Raw genomic sequence first — 10,932 nt, forward strand, 5'->3', positions numbered from 1 at the left:
AACAGCTGTATGTATACTTAGACCAACGTTTTACTTCCTAGATCTCTTAACCTGTTGATAATTTTGACATACAGTTTTCACTAAAAGTAACCTCCTGCCTCTGTATGTTTTTCATCAGGCCCCTAATAAATACCCTTTTTTTTCTGTACTGGAGTGCACCTTTAGGTTTTACAGCATTGTCTAGCTTGGAGCCGTGACGTTTTAATCACCCTGCTATTTTTACGCCACTTAGTGACAGATCAGACTTAATGTGCATCCTGCCTTCGTACAGCTGAGGCAGTTTATCAAGATTCCAGCTCAATCTCTGATGTGATCAAGAGACATTTTGTTCTGTAGGCTGCCGGTGATGGGGAGAAGTTCACGTTCGCCAGGAAGATGGCACAAATGAAATGAGCAGCTGAAAGGCACAGATGGCTAAAGAGGCAGGACATTTACCACTAGCTGGTAAAACAGATAACAGAAGGCCTGGAAAAAGAAGGAGAATGTCAGTCCAAATACAACTCTGGGATATTAGAAATAGGGGGGGGGGGGGGGCTTGAAACAGCAAAAAATTGTTGCTTTAGTATCTCTCCAGAACAAACACGAAGGGCACCATAGCAACCGAATAATATTTCACTTTTTTCCAAGCAGATTTTTTTAAGACAGCTTTAATTTTTTTTTTTTTTTTTTTTTTTTACAAGCACTTCCAAAATAACAATAAGCTGCACCTTCAAAGACAACCACATTAGCTCTGATACTTTGTCCTAATCTACATCAGATAAATGAATGAGAAACCTTTTAAAGCAGCTGTTATTAAATGTAATTGTTTTAATTAAGAATTCATTGTTCAGGACCCATTCACACTTATGTGTTGTGGCAATGAGTACTAAAATGCATGTATTACACAAGTTGCCAAAATGCATGGAAAAATGCCAGCTCTATGTGTGGTTCATTGTGAATGGCACCCCAACACAGTAGAGCACAATGCATATCGCCCTACCACAACACCTATACCAAGAATTGTGGTGTACTTTGTTCTGACTTAGGGGTCAGGCACTTTTTTTTTTTGATGCATTGTCAGCCTATTAATGATAAACCTTTAAAAACCTCTTGCCGCCCATTTAACACATATTTTCGGCAGCAAAGAGGGCAGCATAGGATTCTGTGTGGAGAGCACGCTCCCTGTGCACAGTACAGAGACTGAGCAGTCAAAGACAGCCCTTGGTCTGTAATAATAATCAGGAACCAGCGGGACCAGCTCCCGATCCTGTGACCACTGTTACAGCCAATCACAGTGGTAACAAGTTTAGGCAGACCTTCCCAACTCCTGGGTGTAATAACCCAGTTAAAGTAAGAAGGGGGGGGGGTGTGGGACTTTAAATGAGGCGAACGGTGGGAGTGCTGTGCGTCTCCATCCCTATTCAATTGATAAAAAAAGGGAAGGTTGGGACTTTGCATGAGAGACATGACACAGCCGGCATGGAACAGGAACAATTTACACATTTATTGGTACACAAACATGACATGTAAATTTGTACAATGGTCAAAATATTGAGAGAGCTGATAAATAGTTCCCAAGTCCAAATACATAAAAATCAGCAAGGCGAAATTCCAGATGGTAGTAGAGTCATAAAATATATTCACAGTATCACATATTCAAATTCCAAGTAGTAGTAGGATATAAGGTGTACTTCAAAACATCGTAACCTCAACGCGTTTCGTGACCCATCGCCACTTCATCAGGAGTGGATGTATGAAAAACTCTAAAAAAAATATATAAGAAAAATGGCATAACGATGTTTGAATAAAAAATTAAAAAGGGGGAGGCAAAAAAAGCCCCTATATACCCAAACTTACATATCAGCTCAGATAGTATATGGTATGGGAAATAAATATGGCCCCAAATATCCCCACCGGGAGTGTATTGTGTGTACCAATAAATGTGTAAATTGTTCCATGCCAGCTGTGTCATGTCTCTCATGCAAAGTCCCAACATTCCCTTTTTTATCAACCCAGTTAAAGGAATGCCAGGACAGACAGAAGTGGGTTAAGACTTCGCACTCCACAGAAGGAATCTCCTCCTTTTTTAAATGTAACTTTTTTTTGTTTGCACATTGTGGCTTGCACCCCATTCTTGCCAGGGCAAGAATGATGTGCTGTGCTCCTGTTGCCTCATGTGTGTGCATGGCACATATCCCAGGAGGCACGGACTTCCATTCATGGAAGGCGGAGGAGGGCTGGCAGTGCATTATCAGGGGTGGCTGCCTGGACTCCAAAGAAACAGCCACCTCCCGATTACAAAAGAAATGGTGGTGTAGGGCCCAGGTGGCCAGAGTGGAGAAGTGAATTTCAGCAGAATTTGCTGGACAAGGGAGTATGTGATTTGAGGATGAAGGAGAAGAGGGAACAGCCATTTTAGTTATAAATAAAATATATTTTTAATATAACAATTGCATTGGTAATCAAGCGGATGGTCAAAATGAGAACATCATTTTCCACCTCTTCATTTGCAAGATTGCTATCTCGGCCTTTGAAGACCTGTTCAGCTAAACAACTACTGGAAGTAACAAGCCTATGTGAACAACTATTCTGCATTTCAATCAAGATTTGACTTCAAAGAAACTTTAGATAGATAGGTTCCACCCTTTGTAAAACATATAAATTGTATTACCAGTATCTAGCCAGTTACAGCAATTGTTTTACAATCTAACACTATGTTGCTGTATTGGCTTCAATAGTCAAAATGTTACTGAAACCCATGAGTTTTGGGGTTCCCCCTACAAGGACAAAGCAGCATTAAGCAAGAGGGGAAAAATAAATAAAATAAATGGAGGGGGAGGGGGAAGTTCTTCTTTAACATATGAGCATTAACGCAATACACAGGAACGCTTTGGTGTGACTAGGCCCTCATTGTGTAATGCTATTTACTTCAATCATGCTAGCCAGAAATTGACACAATATCTCTGACATGTTAAAGTTTAATTCCAACTTAAACCTAACTAACCTGAAAAATGCATGTAAAAAAAGACACAACTATTTTCAGCTCCCTCTGATCTAGTCATGTGATCTGCCTCCCCTGTGTCAGCCAGCGGAGGTTACAGGGGAGAGAAAGGAGTGCTGACAACTGATGGGCCGTAGTTTGCCAGTACAGGGGAGAGGGGGCAAAAGGGCCACAAGCCCTGGACACAATGTGCTAGCATGCAGGGAGGGTGTGCCAGTGGGTTGCCACAGTGTCAGTGAAAACGAACACTGCTTGCACCCAAGACACTTGCTCACATCTCCTGTGGGGTGCCCCTGGGTCCCGAGCGCAGCGATCACCAACACTGTAAAAGCTGGCATCATGCTGCGTGAAATCTCAGAGCGCAGAGGGAAACTTGCCCTAGGCTTCTCTTCGGCTCTGATGTGTCTTATGACAGAGTCCAAAAGGGAGCCTGGGAGGAAAGAGATCTCCCAGTGCTAAGGTCCTGGTATCCAAGGTCTGTGCTTGGAAAGGGGATAGGAGATGGGGGGGGGGGGGGGGTAATAAGATGATTTGTGCTGGGGAGATATTTGGAGGAGAAGCATTTGCACAAGAGGGAGGGAAATGTGTGCTTGGGGAAGGGTTGAATAAAAGGATTTGTGCTAGAAGGAGGGGCTTAGGGGAGAAGGAACTTTCCTGGGAGGGAGGATTTGTGCTGGAAGAGGGGATTTCGGGGAGGATTTTTTTTTCACTTCCACTTGCAATATCACTTAAAGTTTTATGTAAAATCCTTTTTTTTGTTTTGAATAGAGTAGGAGAGAGTTTACAGTAAATCCATTTCTTTATTAAAAGTTATTATTTATTGTCTGTGTCTCTCTGGGGGGAATTAGCTTAACTTCCTTTCCCAGACACACAACGGGAAGTTAATGAAAATATCTCCAAAGTGAGAGGAGTTCCCCTCTTAGACAGTTGTCATTGAAACACATTTTCCCATTGAAAGAATTATGCACACCTTTTGTTCTGGGGACAACTCTAAAAGTTTGGATTCCCATCATAGGCGTGGGCACACACTAATCACCCTGGTCTGAGTAGATTACATCTGCAGCTTGGCTGCAGAGAAAAGGACTGGGGAATCTCTGTCCTTGGTCCCTTTCTCTCTCTCAAAAGTGAGACATCAGGGGTGATTTTTCACCAAATGGGGCGCCTAAAAAATACTGTAAAAAAAAAATAATAAAAAATGATTGCAAAAATTAAATAAAATTATAAAAAAAGTAATAATTTAAAAAAATAAACTAGTGCCATAAATCTCTTCCCTACTGACATTGTCTGCTGCTCTACCAACACTGTCTATTGCCATATATATATATATGTGACGAGACCCTTGCTCGCTCGCTTCAGCTCTCCCGACACTCCTCTGTTTCTAGTGAGTCAGCTTGCAGATCGCATCGTCTGATGGTTCGGTCAACCAAGGATCCGGGATCCGAACTACAGCTATGTGCCGTTCGGAATCCATTCGAACAAACAACAAGCGGGCTGTATGTAATGGCACTTTTCCACTGCAAGTACCGCATGGTACGGTGTTGGAACGGTTCGGTATGGTACGGTATAGGTTTGCTTTTCCACTAAAGTAGTACTAAAGTTAAGTGGGTGGGATAACAACAGGGTGGGTGGGATTCTCTGACCAATCAGTGGCTAGTAGTGACTGCATGCAAAGGATTGTGGGATATGGTACCAGTTTGGTACCTGTTGGAACCACAATCGAGTAGGTACTGTTTTTTCAGAGCCGTACCGTACCATACCGTTCGGTTCCATGCAGTGGAAAAGCACACCTATACCGTACCGTACCGAACCGTTCCGACACTATACCATGCGGTACCAGCAGTGGAAAAGCATAAAAGCGTGCCGAACCGTTACGGTTCCATGCAGTGGAAAAGCGCCATAAGTTCAAACAGGAAGACAATTTATTGGAAGAACATAGCACACTTTTATACAGAATTTGGAACATCCTGCCCCCAACAACCGCCCTCCTACTGGTCAATTGCAAAGTACTTGCCGTTCCCCTTCAGGTCCTCTTTAGCCATGCAAATGAGGACTTGAAAATGAGTCAGCAGGGATTGGTCCAGCTTGGATAGCTTGACCAGAAGGACTGTTATGTGTAATGAGACAGAAGACCCAGGGGGCAATCAATGTACACAATAGCCAGACACAGAACAATGGTTCCCTAACGAGCCCCCAATACACATTACTCTGAGTGTCAATACATCCCTTAGCAGACAGCAGGTGAGTTCATTAGCACACCCAACAATAGGTGAATGGAAAGCCACTTCAGACAAAAGCAACATTGTTAGACAGTCCGTCTCCTCATTGAACTTCCTGGAATGACCATATTAGGAGTTGTACTTCCTGGCCAGAGACCTCATGGCAAATGGGAACAAATGACCTTGCTGACAAATATGAAGCAATTCAAACCATCACCCATCTGTCCTTAAATTCCAGTGACGGTGAACACCGTCACAATATATATATATATATATATATATATATATATATATATATATATATACACACGCACGCATGTTTAAGCTTTGCAGTGCACACTCTAGAAACATAGAATGTGTCGGCAGATAAGAACCATTTGGCCCATCTAGTCTTCCCAATATATCTGAATCCTATGAATAGTCCCTGGCCCTATCTTATATGAAGGATAGCCTTATGCCTATCCCATGCATGCTTAAACTCCTTCACTGTATTTGCAGCTACCACTTCTGCAGGAAGGTTATTCCATGCATCCACTACTCTCTCAGTAAAGTAATACTTCCTCATATTACTTTTAAACCTTTGCCCCTCTAATTTAAAACTGTGTCCTCTTGTGGTAGTTTTTCTTCTTTTAAATATGCTCTCCTCCTTTACCGAGTTGATTCCCTTTATGTATTTAAAAGTTTCTATCATATCCCCTCTGTCTCTTCTTTCTTCCAAGCTATACATGTTAAGGTCCTTTAACCTTTCCTGGTAAGTTTTTTCCTGCAATCCATGTACTAGTTTAGTAGCTCTTCTCTGAACTCTCTCTAGAGTATCTATATCCCTCTGGAGATATGGCCTCCAGTACTGCGCACAATACTCCAAGTGAGGTCTCACCAGTGTTCTGTACAGCGGCATAAGCACTTCTCTCTTTTTACTGCTTATACCACTCCCTATACATCCAAGCATTCTGCTGGCATTTCGTGCTGCTCTATTACATTGTCTTCCCACCTTTAAGTCTTCTGAAATATTACTCCTAAATCCCTTTCCTCAGATACTGAGGTCAGGACTGTGTCAAATATTCTATATTCTGCCCTTGGGTTTTTACGCCCCAGGTGCATTATCTTGCACTTATCCACATTAAATTTCAGTTGCCAGAGTTCTGACCATTCTTCTAGTTTTCCTAAATCCTTTTCCATTTGGTGTTTCCCTCCAGGAACATCAACCCTGTTACATATCTTTGTGTCATCAGCAAAAAGACAAACCTTACCATCAAGGCCTTTTGCAATATCACTTATGAAGATATTAAACAAAATTGGTCCCAGTACAGATCCCTGAGGTACCCCACTGGTAACATGACCTTGTTCTGAATGTTCTCCATTGACTACAACCCTCTGTTGTCTGTCACTCAGCCCTGCCTAATCCACTCAACAATATGGGAGTCCATGCTCAATGACTGCAGTTTATTGATAAGTCTTCTATGTGGGACAGTGTCAAAAGCCTTACTAAAATCTAGATATGCAATGTCTACTGCACCTCCACCGTCTATTATTTTAGTCACCCAATCAAAAAAATCTATAAGATTTGTTTGACATGATCTCCCTGAAGTAAACCCATGTTGTTTTTCATCTTGCAATCCATGGGATTTAAGATGTTACACAATCCTATCCTTTAATAGGGTTTCCATTAATTTGCCTACTATTGATGTCAGACTCACTGGTCTATAGTTGCTCGATTCCTCCCTACTTCCTTTCTTGTGAATGGGCACGACATTTGCCAATTTCCAATCTTCCGGGACGACTCCTGTTACTAATGATTGGTTAAATAAATCTGTTAATGGTTTTGCCAGCTCACCACTAAGCTCTTTTAATAATTTTGGGTGTATCTCATCAGGACCCTGTGACTTATTTGTCTCCACTTTAGACAGCAATCTTAGAACGTCTTCCTCTGTAAGGACACATGCATCAAACGATTCATTAGTCATCCTTTCAAGTGGAGGACCTTCTCCTTTTTCTTCTGTAAAAACTGAACAGAAGTATTCATTAAGGCAGTCGGCTAGCCCTTTATTCTCTTCTACATACCTTCCGTCCTTTGTTTTTAATTTAGTTATTCCTTGTGTTAATTTCCTTTTTTCATTTATATATCTGAAGAATGTCTTATCCCCCTTTTTTATAGACTGAGCTAGTTTTTCTTCTGCCTGCGCTTTAGAAGTTCTTATAACTTGCTTGGCCTCTTTCTGCCTAATCTTGTAGATTTCCTTATCTTCATTGCTCTGGGTTTTTTTTATAATTACAAAATGCTAGTTTTTTATTTTTAATGATTTGGGCCACTTCTGCTGAGTACCACAGTGGTCTCTTCCTTTTTTTGCTTTTACTGACAAGTCTAATGCAATTTTCTGTTGCCTTCAATAATGCACCTTTTAAGTAGTCCCATTTCTCCTGGACTCCATGTAATCCGTTCCAGTCTGATAAGGACTCATTTATGACTAATTTCATTTTTGAAAAGTCTGTTTTTCTAAAGTCTAAAACTTTTGTTTTTGTGTGGTGTGACTCTTTCACAGTTCTTATATTAAACCACACTGACTGGTGATCACTAGATCCCAAGGTTTCGCCTACAATTACATCATATACCGAATCCCCATTTGTGAATACCAAATCCAAAATGGCCTCCCTCCGGGTTGGCTCCTCAACCACTTGTTGCAGAGACAACCCCAGCAGGGAATTTAGAATATCTGTACTCCTGGTAGAACTTGCTATTTTGGTTTTCCAGTTTATATCTGGAAGATTGAAATCTCCCATAATGATAACTTCTCCTTTCATTGTCATTTTAGCTATTTCTTCAACTAGTAGATCATCTAGTTCTTTAACTTGACCAGGTGGTCTATATATCACACCTACACGAGTTACTGCATGATTAGCAAACTGCAACGTAACTCAAACTGACTCTATGTTGGCTTCACCAACTTGTATTAGGTTAGATTTAATGCTATCTTTCACATACAGGGCCACTCCTCCTCCTTTCTTGCCTTCTCTGTCTCTTCTGTATAAAGAGTACCCTGGTATGGTTATGTCCCAGTCATTTCTTTCATTAAACCATGTCTCCGTAACAGCCACTAAATCTACATTCTCAGATGCCATTATTGACCCAAGTTCATTGATTTTTTTACCTAAACTGCGAGCATTTGTAGACAGGACTCTGAGCTTATCATTTCTTAACCTCTGTGCTTCTGACCTGTTCTGGCATTGTTTCGGGGGGCAATTGGACTCTAGTGTTTTCACTCTTTTGCCCCCCCTTCCTAGTTTAAATACTCTTTCGCAAATTCTTGGAGTTGTTCACTAAGTACATTTGTTCCCTTGAGAGAAAGATGCAAACCATCTTTTTTGTACAGTTCCTTTCTATTCCAAGTAGAGCTATCATGAGAAACAAAGCCAAATCCTTGCTCTTGACACCATTTTCTAAGCCATATGTTGAACTCCTTTATGCGCCTCTGCCTATCATTCTGAACATTATGCACAGGCAGAACTTCAGAAAATGAAATGGTGGATGCAAAATCCTGTACGTCATTACCAAGTATGATAAAAGATTTTTTCACCTCTGACACTTCATTGCAAGCCAGGTCATTTGTCCCTAGATGGACAAGAACATCCACGTCCCCTTCCTGCTTTGCTTGCTTAACAATATTAATAATGCGTCTTCTATCTCGTCTAGCAGTAGCACCAGGGAGACATCTCACAAAACCATTTTCTTTAAGCTCCACACTTCTTATGATTGAATCACCCAGCAACAGCTGCTTCCTTTGAGACTTCACTTTATCTTTTTTGTCCTTGGCTGCAGTCTTGCATACATTAGACATAGGAGTCGATGGTTTCTCACCCTCTGTGCTTGAGTCCATATCCATGTTGTCCTTACATTCTGAGAGTGCTGCAAATGAATTATGGAGAACCACCGACTGTGGGACATGTCTTCTATCCACCACTCTAAGTCTTCCAGAACCTACAGTAACCCATCTGCCATTTCTGGGGGTCCTCTGTGGCAGTGGCATTGCAGCAGTCCCAGCTGGAGTTTGTTTAACAGATACTTTAAATATCTCTAATGCATTAGGCTGCGCACCCCTATGATTCCCATCACTTTTTGTTTCAGAGACAATGGTCACTGTGACAAAGAGAGAAGGAGAATCTACCTGGCTGACACAGAGAACACAGATTTCTGGGTTTTGATTTGCTTAGAGACCTTACAGGGTCTTTTTTTTTTTTTACATGCTTTATAGTGATCAAACCTGTTTGATTAAACCTTTTTCTTCAATTATACATACCATTTGTCCTGCAGTCTTCAGGGTGTTCCAGTGACATCATAGATCCTTTCACTTTTCCTCTGTCTAGTCTAGGAGAACTAAAAGTCCAGTTTGATGTGATATGTCCATCTCAGCCTGGCCTTACTAAAACAGGTTGGATGATGCTGGATGTCATTCATACAGGAAGAGGGTTGGCACCTGATTAAAGAACACTGAGAGTGTAAGGGACAACACTGAAGAGGAGGTGTGTATTTCAGCAAGTACTGTTTTTAAATTTTACAGCCTAAAATATTATTTAAAAAAGATTTTAGTTGTGTTTTCATGCATATTAAAATGATATATGTTGCACATATGCTGAAAGTATGGTCAATAATTCCAATGTGCGAAGGGATCGGACCGGGTGAAACCAGAATTATTTTTATTGAAACCGTTTCTGCAAATACAAGGACATCAGTGAGGTATGATTCTGAGGGACACAGCACTTCTATTCTGTTTATACATACAATTACACATCTATATATATAATAATATCAACATTTTCATATACAGGAATAACGTCTTCATAGAAAATAATAACCAATTAAACATGTGCTGAAATGTTGTTACTCCTTCTGCATCACAGTGGTCTCATAATACAATCTAATATAAGATATAAACACATAACACTATAATAATCACATACCTGATACACTGTAGTCATGTGATGCTACAGTGTGACCCACTAACATTTGTGCAGTATGTTATTTAATCACACAGTAGTGACAGGAGCCTTTACTGATCACAGGGATGTAAATTAAATTGACTCTGCCCTGTTTATAACCATAAATATACTCCTTCTTACCTGCAAATACAAGGACATCAGTGAGGTATGATTCTGAGGGACACAGCACAGCTATTCTGTTCCCCCAGAAACAAAACGTCGAACTTTTAGTTCCTCCCATGCCTTGCTTGCAGTTGTGCTTTGTGCTGCCATCTACTGGTGGTTTCATAGAAATGCCATAAAACGGAAATGTGTTGTTTTTTTATGGAGTACCTGACATCCCTTACATATACAATAGCATTGGTGACACTTGAACAGGTCTTAAGCACTCTTTAAAGTGTGATTAAACCCAGAACCCCGCATTGACTATATCTGGTCTCCTACAGTACACAGAACATGGAAATGCAATTATTTTAGTAAATATAAACTGCTAAATAACTTTTCTCATCAGCAGTATATAGCAGTCTTCTTACTTTTATCAGTACTTGGTTAATGCTTGTGTGGAGTTTTCATACTGCAATGACTGTCCTATCAGAATGCAGGACCCCTGACCCTCTGTCTGGATAGTGCTGATTGGCTCAGTGCCGACCACCTGCACCCTCCCAAGAAAAAAAAAAAAACTCTAGCAATACACAACAAACTGAGCATGTGCAACCAGACTCCAGTAACTCTCTTATTCGGACATGGTATGGGGACAACGCAAGA

At 40.9% G+C, this 10,932-nt stretch overlaps 1 pseudogene across 1 annotated transcript; it reads right to left on the bottom strand.

Annotated features, from left to right (window-relative positions):
* Positions 1–284: 284 nt before the first annotated feature.
* On the bottom strand, positions 285–10,167 carry LOC309552751 (annotated as a pseudogene). The gene is made up of 3 exons: positions 10,150–10,167; positions 8,744–9,253; positions 285–397 (listed from the first exon to the last, which is right to left on the bottom strand). The product of its transcript is annotated as an uncharacterized misc_RNA (transcript).
* Between the last annotated feature and the right edge of the window lie 765 nt (positions 10,168–10,932).

Source organism: Pelophylax lessonae, assembly GCF_965119305.1.
Source record: "Pelophylax lessonae genome assembly, chromosome: 4".
Lineage (NCBI taxonomy): Eukaryota > Metazoa > Chordata > Amphibia > Anura > Ranidae > Pelophylax > Pelophylax lessonae.